The 8,995-nt window shown below is 37.8% G+C and overlaps 1 long non-coding RNA gene across 1 annotated transcript; it reads right to left on the bottom strand.

Annotated features, from left to right (window-relative positions):
- Positions 1-3,152: 3,152 nt before the first annotated feature.
- LOC144989374 (uncharacterized) lies at positions 3,153-5,219 on the bottom strand. The gene is made up of 4 exons (XR_013653520.1): positions 5,081-5,219; positions 4,000-4,082; positions 3,623-3,699; positions 3,153-3,278 (listed from the first exon to the last, which is right to left on the bottom strand). It is a non-coding gene; the product is annotated as an uncharacterized LOC144989374 (long non-coding RNA).
- Positions 5,220-8,995: the final 3,776 nt, after the last annotated feature.

The following is an 8,995-nucleotide window of genomic DNA, read 5'->3' as shown; positions in this document are numbered from 1 at the left end:
GTTGAATGCAGTTGACATAGAATCCATCGAACTCTGTACTGGTCATGAGATTTAAAATGAATGTTTCACTCGGGATTGTTTGTACGTTATTCTCTTAGCTTTCATGCTAGCGTCATTTCAACACTCAGACACGGTTTTGATCATATGAAGGTGGAGGAGAAAATCTTTAACTTCCACAGAAGGTTTTGTGGAGAAACTGGCATCACTTTGCTCCGTACCACGCAGTGGGACTACATTACCTCAAGTTCATCTCACTGTCAATCACAGATACCCAATATACACTTCCCCTGCTCAGCCCGAAGTCACTTTGCTTGACCTTAATTTTATTTTTTTAATAACTCAAATGTCATTGATTTTATATTGTAACCATATACATATACACCTCTTGGCCAGGTCACCCTTGCAAAAAAGATCCTCATCTCTCTGGGTTTTATAGCTGGTTAAATACTACACAACAAAAGATGGTCATAGAACAACAAAGTGCAAACATTCACCCTTTATTGCAGAGTAAAATTCAGTGAAAACATGGACAGATTAAAATATCAAAATTTAAGCAAATGTGGGATCTCTACTGATTTGAATTTTATTTCAACTGGAACTAATTTTCATAACTTCCTTACATACAATGAAGTCCCTTGAACAATACAGCAGTATTGATTTGAACTCTGTCTTCCTCCCCTCAGTCTCTCTTCTTCTGTATGTAATTATGTCACCTAAATTAAGTTCTAAACACACTGGACAGTAAAGATGTAGGTCCACTCCCAAACGGTCTGAATTAAACAATGGGTTGATGTCGTCTTGCAGTTCCAACATTTGTGGACCCAAAAGGTGACTGTCCCATACCAGGACATTGATCCCAGGATGAGGTTCAGCCATGGATCCACTCTCCTCCCATTCAATCTCTGGAACCAGCATACCCTGACAAAAAAAAAAAAAAAGATACTGTTTATGAACAGCACTGTTTTTTTTGTGTTTTAGATTATGTAGGAACAGTGACCGACTAATAATAACTTATATTGTTGCTTGCAGGCAGACCTCATATCTCCATAACTGTTTATAATTTGCAAATAAGTGAACCTTAACAAAGTAGTGACATTAGTACATCTGATGGCTCATAAGGCCATGCATTGTGATGCATTTTGAACTTGCAGATGTGCTATTCTTCCTACAAACAAACAATTTAGGGAAATTGTTTGCACCACACAACAATAATCCTTTTCATTCATTTTCGATGAAAATTCACTGTAGTCATTATGATTTCATGATACTCTTCTTGATACTTTCCACTTTAGTCAAACTGCACACAAATCAGTTGTCCAGTACAGTGAGATTAAATAAAGCACTTACCCGGGGATCAGAAACAGGGTTCTGGGTCAAGCCCAACTGCCACAGCTGATTTGGTGTCATGCTTTGCTCCGTCCTGATTGGATGGCTGTCCCACGCGTCACTAAAGACATCCAAACTGGCCTGAATGCGTGGTAGAAAAATGTAATGGCAGCAGAATACGTGATGTGACTGATATTGAGCAAGTCTTGGTCCTCAGGAGAGAGCAGGATGTTGTAATATAAACCAGTAACACTCACGAAGACATCACACCAGAGGAGCTCAATCCTGTATTTGGAAAAAAGCAAAAAGAAATATTATATTGTCAGATTTATTTTTAATACATCATTCACTTTTATGTATCAGGGCTCCAGACTAACTTTTTTCACTAGGAGCATAGTGGCCCCTAACTGAAAATTTTAGGGGCACAACCAGAAAATTTAGGGGCGCATACCGTAAATCAACATTCTAACCAAATCTACTAATTTCCACTGTATTACTAATAAATACTTTAATAATAGATGCAGAAATTACAATGTGCTGTTTCTAATTCAGTGTCACATTTTATTCTGCACTTTTGAAGATGAAACAACGAGGTAAACTGACAGCAGCATCGCTGTCACGACAGTACAACTAAGTAAAAATAGTAAAAAAAATACCATACATTTAGAATAAAAAAAGTTTTTAGTAACAAGTGATTACCGTAGTAACCTTTCGTAATTTCACAGTTTCAAACAATACTTAAATGTATGTAAATATTAGAGGATGGAAATTCATGTTGGTGACACCAAATAGGTTCAGCCAAGATGCACAATAAGCGTGTTTGAGATCACCCAGATGGACGCAACACTGCACAGATCACCTGATGTGAGACGTGTATTTTTGTTTTTGCTCCAACATCACCTGTCAATCAAAACAAAAATATCACCAGAAAGGGGTGAGAGCAAGACCCCAACCTGAGCGAACGCAGCTGGAAATTTAGTATTGAACTGACTAAAAGCTGCCCTACAGACTACAAAACAATGCATTATGGGACATGCGTCCTGATGGGTTTTTTGTAGTTCACTGATCAATTAAAATAATTTAAAATACCAACTGATTAAAAAAATGCTACATCCATTACAAAACATTAAAATAATTATAAAAGATGTAATATCACAGATCATACTTAGGGGGAGAGGCATATTAAAACGAAATTGAATGTTAAGGACAACTCCTAATTCCTGGTCTCTTTCAGTCTCGCTGCAGCTTCGATTTCATGCGAGTTTGAGACCCCTGCTGTACACTCTGTCACTGGTACACTAGCTGCAGGTCGGAAGAACGAATCAATAGTTCGCTTGCTCATAGCTCAGACGCACATATCAGGTTGTGATGATTTTTATCTCCGTTTCCTTCCCACGGATGTTTACGCGCGCTCGATTATCTCTAGGCCCCGCCCCTCCACATATTTTAGCCACTTGCAGTGACTTTCCCTATTCTTCTCACACGCATTGGCCGCCTCAGGCATCACTCAATGAAACGCGAGTGTGTGCTCGCGTGTGCGCGCGTGTGCTCCAGTCTCATGAGTATTCGCGCGAGTGTGTGTGTCTGCCTGCGTGCGTGTGCGCTCGCGTCTCATTGATGATTTCATCTCTCTTTTCATCGATCATTGACGTGCTCCTTTCATGTTTAATGTATAAAAAATACGGAGGGTGGAGGAGGCAAATTTACTGGTAGCACATGTGCGACTGGGTGTAAAATTCAGTCGCACACTCTCAAATTTTGGACGCAAAATGCGACCAAATGGACGCAGTCTGGAGCCCTGTGTATATATTAAAGCTTTTTAAAACTAGGTTCAACTCATCGTTGATTGTGTGTACACTTTTCCCACAATGAAGCCGTTTGTGTCAGTTGTACGTACTGTGAGCATTAACTCGGCTATGCCCACATTTTCTCCTCCGTGATCTCCTCTCACCCTGACAATAACATGAAAATCATGTCTCAAACACATAATTACAAATGCATCGCCAATACAGTACACATCAGTTTAAAATGTAATGTTCTTATGTATGTTGCCAATAAGTAGAATTTCTAGGTTAAAAAAATGGCAGGAGTGGGTTACATGTATCACTGGGGAAAAAAATGAGGTGAGAGAGACTGTTAAGGGGGGTAAAATGTTATTCATGAGGGGAAAGTTTTAGAGTTGCCTTTGTTTATGGAGAGGAGTCTAAAAAAAGTAATTTTATTTTTGTACAAATAACCAAGTACTTATACTGCCCGATATGTGAATAAAATATTTCTTTATGAATGACATGAATACCTCAGAGGAAAGCCATAAACGTTCACAGCGTCACTGAAGAAGGCCAAGTGGGTGTCTGCACAGTTGTTGTCTGCTATCTTCAGGTACAGGATACATGGAATACAAGTACAAATACTTTCAACTGTCAGATATTTACGGCGGCAAAAATGCTAAATTCCCAATTGACAGGTAAAACAGTAATACAATAGGATGATAAAATATGAAATAGAATAGAATAGAAGGGTATTTAATAATCCCTGAGGAAATTTTTTTTAAAATGGCCATCTTAAAAAAACATAAACACACATGCATTACAAATAGAAATATCACAAAATAAAAAGATTGATAAAAAAAGGTAAATAATTGGAAAATCAATGGGTAAAATTAAAAGAAATTACTTGTAAGATGCCCTGCCAGAGAGTTGTATTGCCTGATGTCACGAGGAACAAAAGATTGTCACGCTGTCACGCTTCAGTAATTCCTAGAGAATAAATAAAAACACAACAAACATGGATTAGATCATTTAGCTGTCTGATCTTAAATTACATAATTTTCAAATATATGAAAGGGGAATTTTTTAAAACACTCTTGCTATGATTACTTGAGCTTGTAGTAGAGAACACCTTTAAAAAAAAATCAGAGACAAGACACTGATCACAGGAAGCCTGTGTGTAATACTTACAGTAACTTCTACTCAAATCACTGTTGACAGCTGATTTCTCCCATCCACCCTTTCTGTGACTACTTATCGACTACAAAACAGCCTAAAAACATAATGTTTGGGATTCTTGTCATTACGTCATTGGAATTAAAGATACGGGGATTTTAGTGGCTGTCACTCTGACACAATCTCACAGGGCTGGTCATCACAATGAATACGGGTTCTAATGTTAGAAACTTAATGAGGCTTCTTTCATTCAACAGTGGATTCATGTCTGTTATATTTAAAAAATGCCGTTTTCATGAATGTCATATGAATTAACTTTGTTGCACAGTCCACCCCGTCTTAAAGTCTGGGTTGTGAAAAGACTGTCTAACTTTAACCCGGATCGCGTTTACATAAAGGCAGCACACGGAACAACTAGCTAGTTAGCATAGCATAGCATCAGTGTTTAAACAAATCGCCGTCTCCAAATCAATACTTTTTATTAAACTTTCTTTGCTGCTGTAAATCCGGCATGTTTTCCCCTTAGTTCCTTATGAATCATGTTAAGAACCTACAGATCATTGGCTATAGACGCTAGCTTGAACCGACACCGGCTTGAACTTCACTCACACTCACAGGCAGCCACAACTTGCACAGGCTAAGCAAAACAAAGCTAAGCTAATTTGCGGTGGGGGTACTCTGCAAACGACTCGGCTGCAGTGTTCATAAAGCATTCACACATGTCACTTGGCAAAGGAGACCGCTTCAACTTAGTATTCAATAACATTACAGGACGTACAACGAGGGAATGATAAAATAAGTGCATTACTTACGGGCTGAGACTGATCCCGTTCAGAAGACCTCTCCGCCATGTTTGCCGCCCGCGTCCTTTCAACTGCTGTGCTGAACAGCTCCCTCCCTCGTCACTTTGAAAGTGAGGAGTGTAAGGGGCCATTCGATTGGCTAAAAGCGAACCCGCCTGCTTTGCCGATGAGTTTGATTGACAGATTCACTAGCCAATGGTGAGATTAGTCGACCCGCTCCGTCAGATGAGTCTCAATATTCACCGTAGAAAAATCTCTCACACACACGGAGAGATTCACAAACGAGAACGGGATTTTGAATGCACATTCTGCAATTCGAATGATCTGTGAGTTCACATCACATGTGTACCTAAAAATCATGTATGTGAAGCACCTACTGTGCATTTCTGATACATTTATTGTGAATTTCTAAAATGTTTTTGTGAAAAACAGTGTGCACATTTGTGAAAAACACTTATTGTGCATTTGTAAAACATTTAGTGTGCATGTGTGAAACACAATCTGTGTGTTTGTGAAACACAGGGTGTGTATTTCCGAATTTATTTTTCACGTTTGCATAAAATGACATTTGTGAATCGGAGCGTGTGCATTTGTAAAACCGGTTGTGTGCATTTCTGATTATTGAGACTGAATTAACTCCATAGTGGTTTGACCAAATTGTTAATATCCTAACAACTTATCACTAATAAACAATTTAAAGCATAAGATTTAGATTTTTTAAAACTTGGAACAACATGTGTTTGAAGCTCAATGTGCTATTTTTTAAGCTGATTTATGGATCTGACATTTTGACTTTAGAACTTAATTTATTGCAAAAAGCCCTAACCATGGCCCTGATGTAAAATCACAGTGATGAATGATGAATAATACAAACAAAAAAATCACGTTATGTCTTGACGTGGCAGTCATCAAGATCCAGCAGAGCTGTTGGCTAAGAGCCCTGAATGAGCAGAGAGACTCGTTCAGGACCTGGTGACCACCAGACTTGAGATCAAAACCCTGTCAACTAACGCCATCAACGCGGTGAGGTGCAGAGGAGCTGGGCAGAACAACAGGTGGAGGATTTAATCAAGCCTAAAGGGGATTTCTCTTATAACATAGACCTGTCACCCCGGTAGAAAAGAGTCTGATGAACCAGAGATCATCATCAGAATTGCGAATCGAAAACACAAACCAGCTTTATGGAAAGCAAGGCAAGAAACCAAAGAGAGTGATGTCTACATGAATGACCATCTGAGCACAAGGAATATGGAAACTGACAGAAAAGCAAGAAAACTGAAGAAACAGAAGAAAATCCAGAGCATTTGAAAAGAAAACGTAAAACGTTCATCAAATTCAACGGACCACCAGTCAGGGTTATGGTAGACTTGGAGAAGCTCTTGATCACAACACTGATATGATAAGTAGTGATAGATCAGTAAAAATATGAAGGATATTTGAAAAAAAAAATGCCAATGCAACTGAAATCTCCACTGGACTTTTGAGGGGAGAAGCTAAACTCTGCAAATAAGGACATCAAAACACAAAGTATACACCATTTACCATAAGAAACAGAACAGTGAAATCCTTGTGCTACTTCTAAATTAATATGTACGCCCATCTGTGCTGAATTTGTGTATAAATGCATTTATATGAAAATATGTTAGGTTTAAAGTGTTCTACCAAACTGACTTAGATTTTTTTTTCTGTTTATAAAGCAATGTGACCAAAGCAACAATGCAGGAAAAGTTTTCTCTGCTCGCATAGTGATGGGAATTCTGGCTCTTCTGCCTCGGCTCATGAAAAAGAGCCGTCTCTTCAGAATGTTTTGTTGCCCGGTTTGGTTTAGTCTGTTTAGTTTAGCAATCAGCTATTGTATTTTATAACATATTTTATGTTTTGTACAATTGGTGAAAGCTGTTGAGCCAAATGGGTCATAATATTTGGCTATATAAAAAAAACTGAATTGAAGTTGAGTTATCGCGAGACAGAACGGAACAGAAAGTTGACGGGGGAAATACTGAGTGATACAAGCTAGGAGAGGGATGAGGAAACTAATGGACTGCAAACATTCATAAACCGGGTGTGGAAACAGCTCAGGTCCAAATACACCGCCTGGTACACTCAAAAAAACTTTCACATTAAATGAACATAAAAAAATTATGGAAAGGATTTCCACCTGATTAGATAGCTTTACTTGAACAAAGATGAATCACATTGGTCCTACTTAATGTACCTAGGTTGGGTCAACTTAATGTATTTAGGTTCAATCAAATAAATTTAAGTTGATTCAATTTAAATACTACAGTTGGACCCAACTTTAACTTAATATTGTTGCTCACTCTAAAAAGAAAAAGTTGATCCAATTTAAATCAATCACTTCAATTGGTAACACGTAATTGAATGAAGTTTACTTAAATTTGTATGTCTACCCAACTCAACATATGTGGATCTAACTTTTTTGTTATTTTTTCTTTAATTTGGTTTATACAACTGAAATTGAAACACTTTTCTAAAGTTTAACCAACGGGCCTTGTAATTTCCATATCAAAGACATGAATTACCCAACAATGTCTCGCATTACAAGGCAGGAGCTTGCGTGTCATGAACTCTGTCTTTAGTATTGGAACAAAGGGGTTGGTCCTCATCCTCTCCCACACTCTAACTCATGGTGCAGAAAAAAATAAACACAACAGTTTAAAACAGCTAGACAGCAAAACCCATGGACAAAAACTCACACTTAAACCCCAATCTGCCCAGATAGGCAAAGAAAATACAGTAATATCCCACAATTCATGACGCATTGACAGCTCCACACCAAAGTTACTCCAACTTAATTGAATTAAGTTGATTGAAAGTAAAATAACTATGTTAGACAACTACGGGTTATTTTTAAGTTGGATGAACTCAATAAAATGATTTATTTTCACCAAACCAAATAATAAAGTTAGAACTATGTAAAAAAGTTTATCTTTCCAACTACAGTCCTGTGAAGAAACTGGATTCTCTAGAAAGGACTGTATTAAATTTTAGGTTCGTACCCGTCAGTTTCTTGCACACAGAAATAAATGAATAATGACTCAGAGACAGTTACTTATCTTTTGTGGAGGTTTTACTTTGCACAAACACGAAGGGGACAGACATGAACATGGTACATTCAAAGTCCGAACCAACGAGCTCAGGGATGGGCTTTGGTATAAAAACCCTGCATTTGCATATTCAGAAGATCGTCCGATGGACCTCGTGTGAAAAACACGCCCACAGGTTACTGCTGGAGAGGAGCTCCAAGGCTAAAGTGAAGATAAGTCTGAGGCCTGCTCAGCAGAAAACATGCACAGAAAAGAGGGAGTATGGGAAGAAACTGTTAGGACAATAGTTTGGCTGTGCTTTCTTCAAATGTAATATAACTTTGAGATGACAATACATGCTCAGTGAATTAAGTTTAAACCATTAGTGTAATAAAAGTTAAAGGCAGTTTCTAACTATTCTTCACAAGTCCAAATACTCTTTTTTGAGTGAGGGAGAATAAAACCATGTCTGGTTGATTTGTGCAAAATCTATTTTATATATAATCTTTTTAACTATTTCTACACTGAATTTCACAAGTGTATAACCTATTGTTTATGTTTTATCATATAAGATTTATAAAGGAATTACCGTCTTTAAAAAATCAAATACCTTGCACTGAGTTTTAGCTAATATAACACTAATATTCACATAGACCAATATAGACTTAAAAACTGAGGGACAATTCCTCAGGCAAGAACCATCCATCCATTTAATTAACCCGCTTGATCCATTTTTAGGTCATGGGCTGCTGGAGCCTATCCCAGCTATAGTTGGGTAAAGGCATCTTGGTACATCCCATGCGGTTTGCACATTCATTTCAGGGGCAAACATCCAAAAACATTAGAAAACTGAAGCCAGATTATTTAAAGGGACAAA

Source organism: Oryzias latipes, chromosome 23 (genome assembly GCF_053564925.1).
Source record: "Oryzias latipes strain Hd-rR chromosome 23, Olatipes_Hd-rR_3.1".
Lineage (NCBI taxonomy): Eukaryota > Metazoa > Chordata > Actinopteri > Beloniformes > Adrianichthyidae > Oryzias > Oryzias latipes.
This window is presented reverse-complemented; position numbering and strand designations above follow the sequence as displayed.